Source organism: Palaemon carinicauda, chromosome 23 (assembly GCF_036898095.1).
Source record: "Palaemon carinicauda isolate YSFRI2023 chromosome 23, ASM3689809v2, whole genome shotgun sequence".
NCBI lineage: Eukaryota > Metazoa > Arthropoda > Malacostraca > Decapoda > Palaemonidae > Palaemon > Palaemon carinicauda.
In genome coordinates, this window is record NC_090747.1 from 63,367,381 (window position 1) to 63,374,880 (window position 7,500).

General features: G+C 37.7%; 1 protein-coding gene across 1 annotated transcript in view; it reads right to left on the reverse strand.

Annotated features, from left to right (window-relative positions):
• Positions 1-7,319: 7,319 nt before the first annotated feature.
• The window catches only part of LOC137616949 (probable G-protein coupled receptor B0563.6), a 38,653-nt gene continuing 38,472 nt past the window's right edge, over positions 7,320-7,500 (reverse strand). Inside the window, exon 3 of the mRNA XM_068346817.1 lies at positions 7,320-7,500. This exon is cut by the window's right edge and continues 1,383 nt beyond it. The gene's annotated coding sequence lies outside the window, so the exon portion shown is untranslated.

The window sequence follows — 7,500 nt, forward strand, 5'->3', positions numbered from 1 at the left end:
TCAAAGTTTGATGAACTATTCTCTGTTAGGGAGTGCGAAGACCATGCCCAAACCATCTCCATGTACCCCTCACCAGGATCTCATCCACATAAAATAAATTGCAGAAAAGTTTAAATGGTTGATTCATATAAGTACATGGGAGAAAATATAACCGAAAAAGGTAAGAGGAGATATATGAATCAGACTATGAATGATTAGTAAATTATTAGAATTTTCATTCAAATGCATCAGTGAATTGTAGAGTGAAATTGCCATTGTGAAAGTTAAATAGGATTGAGAAATGCTAATTAAGATAATAAGGGATAAAAAGTTTAAAGTATTGATGTCGTGGATTTGTCGAAGGTCAGCGAACCCCTCTATGCTCTTCCCGCTCGGAAAAATTTCCAAGTGGCAGCAATTTACTAGCTGTGCGCACTGCTAACCCGCGCGGTTCCAGCGATGTGGTTTATAGAAACTGCAAGGCCACTCATGGAGAATCCTCTCATGTGAAGACAAGCCTCATCCCGAGTGGAAAAATTTCCAAGTGGCAGCAATTTACTAGCCGCCTGCACTGCTAACCCGCGCGGTTCCAGCGATGTGGCTTATAGAAACTGCAAGGCCACTCATGGAGAATCCTCTCATGTGAAGACAAGCCTCATCCCGAGTGGAAAAATTTCCAAGTGGCAGCAATTTACTAGCCGCCTGCACTGCTAACCCGCGCGGTTCCAGCGATGTGGCTTATAGAAACTGCAAGGCCACTCATGGAGAATCCTCTCATGTGAAGACAAGCCTCATCCCGAGTGGAAAAATTTCCAAGTGGCAGCAATTTACTAGCCGCCTGCACTGCTAACCCGCGCGGGTTCCAGCGATGTGGCTTATAGAAACTGCAAGGCCACTCATGGAGAATCCTCTCATGTGAAGACAAGCCTCATACCGAGTGGAAAAATTTCCAAGTGGCAGCAATTTAATAGCCGCCTGCACTGCTAACCCGCGCGGTTCCAGCGATGTGGCTTATAGAAACTGCAAGGCCACTCATGGAGAATCCTCTCATGTGAAGACAAGCCTCATCCCGAGTGGAAAAATTTCCAAGTGGCAGCAATTTACTAGCCGCCTGCACTGCTAACCCGCGCGGTTCCAGCGATGTGGCTTATAGAAACTGCAAGGCCACTCATGGAGAATCCTCTCATGTGAAGACAAGCCTCATCCCGAGTGGAAAAATTTCCAAGTGGCAGCAATTTACTAGCCGCCTGCACTGCTAACCCGCGCGGTTCCAGCGATGTGGCTTATAGAAACTGCAAGACCACTCATGAAAAATTCTCTCATGTGAAGACCAAGCCTCACCCCGAGTGGAAAAATTTCCGTACGGAAAAAAATCCGCTCGTTTGAAGCGAGCCTTTGTGAAAATTGTGCATAGTTTAGAAATGTTTAGGGAATTAGAAGGGAAAGACATAGAAATAAAAGCTTAGATAGAAAGGGGAAAAAATGTAGTGACCTGGATAAAGTGATGTGAGAATAACTCATGATGGATTATTGGAAACGTTCCTGTCTGACGTTCTGCTGGATAGTTTCTTGCAGTGTCTGCAACCTCACTATCCTTGTGAGCTATGGATGGTTGGATTGGGTGAGCCTAAAAGTCTACCTACTGAGTATATCAGCTGCCATTGCCTGGCCCTCCCTGATCCTAGCTTGTGTTAAGAAGGGGCATGGGCACTGATCATACGGATTTGTTGCCATTCTCTAGGGCATTATCCTGCTAGGATATTGTCACTGTCCCTTGCCTCTGCCCTTCATGAGTGATCTTTAAACCTTTAAACCTATAAGCCATAAGGCTTGACGAGATAAGGTTCGCTAGCTCAGAGTATAATACTCTTAAAGAAAAAAATCCATCGTATTGTCATTCGTGTTCCCTGACAATTTATACCATGCAATTATTGAATTAATTCTATATTAATATGTCCTTCCCATTTTCTTTATTGATCAATTACCTATCAGACATGATGTCATAATTGATGATTATGGTTCTGACATCATCTGAAGGCATAACAGTGACATCATCATATGATAATTTTCTGATTAGCAATGAATGACGGCATTAAGGCATGGGAGATGTAATGACATCATTACCTAATTGACTAATATCTTTTTATTGGAGTTTTCATATTGAATTATGTTAATGTGACATGCTGCACTTATATATCACTGGGCCCCCTTTGGAGGATTGTAAATACTATTTTCAACAAGCATTTAGTACTATAGTCCATTTCTTTTATCGAGGCATATTTGTACCGAATCGCAGGGGTGCCCTTTTAGCTGGGAAAAGTTTTCTGATCGCTGATTGGTTGGACAAGATAATTCTAACCAATCAGCGATCAGAAAACTTTTCCGAGCTAAAACGGCACCCCTTCGAGTCGGTGCAAATATGCCTCGTTAAAAGAAATGGACTATAGGGATCTTATGTATTTCTTTGATAGCATTTCTTGCTCAGAGTGGAATTTAATATAACACAAGCAACAGGAGTTGACTGATAACTATTTATTTATTAGGGCTGTGGTGCCCTATGTGGTAATTGTCACTGTCCGTTGCCTCTGCCATTCATGAGAGGCCTAGAAGAAGATGGAGAAAGATACTAAGAAAAGAATAGGCCATTGGATGGAATATAGATGGCAATGTTTCATCTAAACGGGATCCTCTTTATCTTTCAGTTTCGAAACTCCAAAATTCATCATCATCTCCTCCTACAGCTATTGACGCAAAGGGCCTCGGTTAGATTTCGCCCGTCGTCTCTAGCTTGAGCTTTTAAATCAACACTTCTCCACTCATCATCTTCTACTTAATGCTTCATAGTCCTCAGCCATGTAGGCCTGGGACTTCCAACTCTTCTAATGCCTTGTGGAGCCCAGCTGAAAGTTTGGTGAACTAATCTCTCTTGGGGAGTGCGAAGAGCATGCCCAAACCATCTCCAAGATTAGCAACAGCTATTTATTAGTTTTTCATCTTTAGATATATCTGCGCTGTAAGAAAATCACAGAAATATGAGCAAAGATCTGACAGGGATTTAAGCCTTTGGGAAGAGTTGTAAACATTGGAGTTGTTGTGATGATTTTAGCCAGCTAGAAACGTTCTAAACATTGTGGAGGACACCCAAAGGCAGAAATTAATCTTAATTAAAAGTATACAGTTATAAAATTCTAAACAGATGGAGGAAGAAAATAACCAACTTCGTATTTTCTTTCTAAAGATGAAGAGAAAATGAAAAGAAAATGGTATGAAACGTTTTCTAAAGAACGTAAAAAAATGCAATGTAAGTAAAGAGTAACCATAGTAACATTAGAACAGTGTGTTGCAAAAGTAGTGCACCAAATATTGCAGAAGCACTGTAAACAAAGTCCAACCAGGTCATAATCAGATACAGGGCATTGCAAAAAGTATTGCATCAAAGCTTACGTAAATCCCTACTGGGCATTGCATAGTAAACAAACTAAGTCTAAAGTATCATAAATGGGGCTTGCAATGTAAACAAAATTCACCCAGGTCAAAATTAAATACAGGGTATTGCAAAAGACACCAAATATAATGTTGCAGAAACTTACAGCAGTCCTGAGGATTCAGATATGAGTAGCAATGGATATTGAGGCTATGGGGTACAACTGTTACTACTCTCAGGTCAATAAAAAATCTCTTTCAATTTGTAATATTTATGATACATAGAACAATGAACGATCAATAAGCGTAGGACATACAATCATGTATTACATAAAAGAGTTTTTACATGGGAAAAAATTATCAAAATATCTTTAGCAGAAAAAAAAAATAATCTGCTATAGTACCATAGCCTCTGTACCCTGGGCTTACATTGCCTTGGATTAGAGTTCTCTTGCTTGAGGGTATACTTAGGCACCCTGTTCCATCTGTTTCCTTATTTTCTTTCCTCACTCGACTTATAGCATCGTGCTTTCCCAAGAAGGGTTGTAGTTTAGTTTAGCTAATAATAATAATAATAATAATAATAATAATAATAATAATAATAATAATAATAATAATAATAATAATAATAATAATGTTTTGATAAATTCAACTTCTTATTCTCTGGCCTTGTGTGACATAAATGTCACATGAGAGAGAGAGAGAGAGAGAGAGAGAGAGAGAGAGAGAGAGAGAGAGAGAGAGAGAGAGATTAAATGGGTAAAGGCTGATATTAAACTTCAGTTGATTAGGCAATCAGAAATGTGCAAACAGATACATATATACAGTAAGTGTATATATATATATATATACATATATGTACATATATATATATATATATATATATATATATATATATATATATATATATATATATATGTGTGTACATATATATACATATACAGTACTGTATATATGTATATATATGCATATATATAAATATATATATGTATATATATAAATATATATATATATATATATATATATATATATATATGTGTGTGTGTGTGTGTGTGTGTGTGTGTGTGTGTGTGTTTATCTTAATCTACTTATTCATCTCTATATCTATCAATATATTATCTATCTATTTATTAATCTACTGGTCGACTTGTCTCTCCCAGTATCCTTTTAGGTGTGTGCATATATATATATATATATATATATATATATATATATATATATATATATGTGTGTGTATATATATGTATATATATGCATATATATATATATATATATATATATATATATATATATATATATATATATATATGTATATATACCTTTGTACACATTTTCAAAGCGAGTTTCATCCCTGACATTTAGGTAATGGCCAAAGCATGCCAGCATGGAAGAAATCCCAAGTAATCGAAACAGTCCCCCTGACACGTGTGTGTCCCCATACATTGTGAATGGCAGATATCTTTGTAATACGAAGGCTGACAAGAATGGATGCCTTAATACCCACTGTCGAGGGAAACTGATATATATATAGAATGAGGGTTAGATAGATAGACAGAGGTAAGATAGATAGATGGAGTGTCATGGTGGTATATAGAGAGTGAGATAACTATGAATTGATATTCTGGAAAGGAAGATATAAACCCATTCTGAAATACTTTTGATTTTATAAGATAGATTTACAATTAAGAATGAGATATAGTGTCTGTTAGGAGAGAGAGAGAGAGAGAGAGAGAGAGAGAGAGAGAGAGAGAGAGAGAGAGAGAGAGAGAGAGATTAATCAATATCTTCGAAACCAAGACAAAACCTATCTTAAAATACTTTTGATTTTATAAGATAAATTTACAATTAAGAATGAAATAGATATAGTGTCTGTTAGGGAGAGAGAGAGAGAGAGAGAGAGAGAGAGAGAGAGAGAGAGAGAGAGAGAGAGAGAGAGAGAGAGATCTTGGAAACCAAGATATAAACCCATCTTAAAATACCTTTGATTTTATAAGATAAATTTAAAATTAAGAATGAGATAGATATAGTGTCTGTTAGGTATATAAGAGAGAGAGAGAGAGAGAGAGAGAGAGAGAGAGAGAGAGAGAGAGAGAGAGAGAGAGAGAGAGAGAGAGAGAGAGAGAGAGAGAGATTAATCAATATCTTCGAAACTAAGACAAAACACATTTTGAAATACTTTTGATTTTTTTCAATAAATTTACAATGAATTTTTTAAGTGATTTAATTTTCTTTTATTTTATGTAATTTTTACTTGTTTTAGTCAATTTAAAAAAAGAAAATATTTTTTCTTAATGACTATATGTATGTATGTATGTATGTATGTATGTATGGATGGATGGATGTATGTATGAATATATTCTAGAATTTCATGTTTTTAACAACAGATTCTGAGGAATTTTATTCCACAATTAAAAAATACATTACTAGATTTATGACAACATCATGTTAAAGATTTCTTAGGAAAATTGTAACAAATTATTAATTAAAGTAAAGCTTTGCATCTATACATCAAATAGTTCAATATTTGTTGTATCCTATAGGATTCGTCCTTGCCTGGCAATCTGTTGGACGGGAGATAGATTCTTGTCCTGCCCGTAACTTCGCCATCCTTGTGAGCTAGGAATAGGGGAGTTTGTGGGAGCCTATGACTCTACCTGCTGAGTCATCAGCAGCCTTTACCTGGCTCTCAATGGTCCTGGCATCATGGAAAGGAGGCTAGGAGCTGATCATATAATGTATATATGGCCAGTTTTTCATGCATTGTCCTGTCCTGTCCCTTCCCTGGACCTAGCTTGAGTGGAGAAGGGGCTTGAATATGGGGTAAGTCTATAAAGCTTTGTCCTGTTCCTTGCCTCTGCCATTCATGAGTTACCTTTAAACATTGAATATGTATTAGCAATTAATAACACTAATTAAATACTTAACATTATATTCTTGGTATACATACAGTATTCATTTGTTAAGTTTCATATTCTTTTTTTATAAACAATTGTGTATTGAGTTATAAGCTTTATAAACATATACCTTTTATTCTATTCTATTATTCATATTATCATCATTATCACTATTATAATTATCCTTACTAGCCAAGATGCAACCATTGTTGGAAAACCAGGATGCTATAAGCCCATGGGCTCTGATGAGAAAAGGGAATAGAGAAGTCAAGAAGGAAGTATAATTGAGAAAGGATTAAAAAATTTCGAACATTAAGATAATTAACAATATTAGATACATGAAATAAATTAGAAATTATTCAGTTAATGCAGTATGATACAGCTGGACACAGGAATTCCAGTCACACCTCACTCTCAGGATATGCACCCTTTCCCACGCTTATTACGCGGCGAGTTCCTGTGTTTAGCCCCACCTACCATCTCTGTAACCTCTTCCTCTACTATCTGTTAAGCCCCGCCTACCACCTCTGGCTTCTCTTCCTACACTATCTGTTTAGCCCTGCCCATCACCTCTGGCATCTCTTCCTACACTATCTGTTTAGCCCCGTCCACCATACGTGGTATCTCTTCCTGTACTATCTGTTTAGCTTTACCCACCACCTCTGGCATCTTTTCCAACACTATCTGTTTAGCCCCGCCTACCACCTCTGGCATCTCTTCCTACACTATCTGTTTAGCCCTGCCCACCAACTCTGGGATCTCTTCATATACTATTTGTTTAGCCCCGTCCAGCATGTGTGGTATCTTCCTGTACTATCTGTTTAGCCCTACCCACTACCTCTGTCATCTTTTCCAACACTATCTGTTTAGCCCCGCCCACCACCGCTGACATCTCTTCCTACACTATCTGTTTAGCCCCGCCCACCACCGCTGACATCTCTTCCTACACTATCTGTTTAGCCCCGCCCACCACCGCTGACATCTCTTCCTACACTATCTGTTTAGCCCCGCCCACCACTGCTGACATTTGTTCCTACACTATCTGTTTAGCCCCGCCCACCACCTCTGGGATCTCTTCCTACACTATCTGTTTAGCCCCATCCAGCATGCGTGGTATCTCTTCCTGTACTATCTGTTTAGCCCTACCCACTACCTCTGGCATCTTTTCCAACACTATCTGTTTAGCCCCGCCCACCACCGCTGA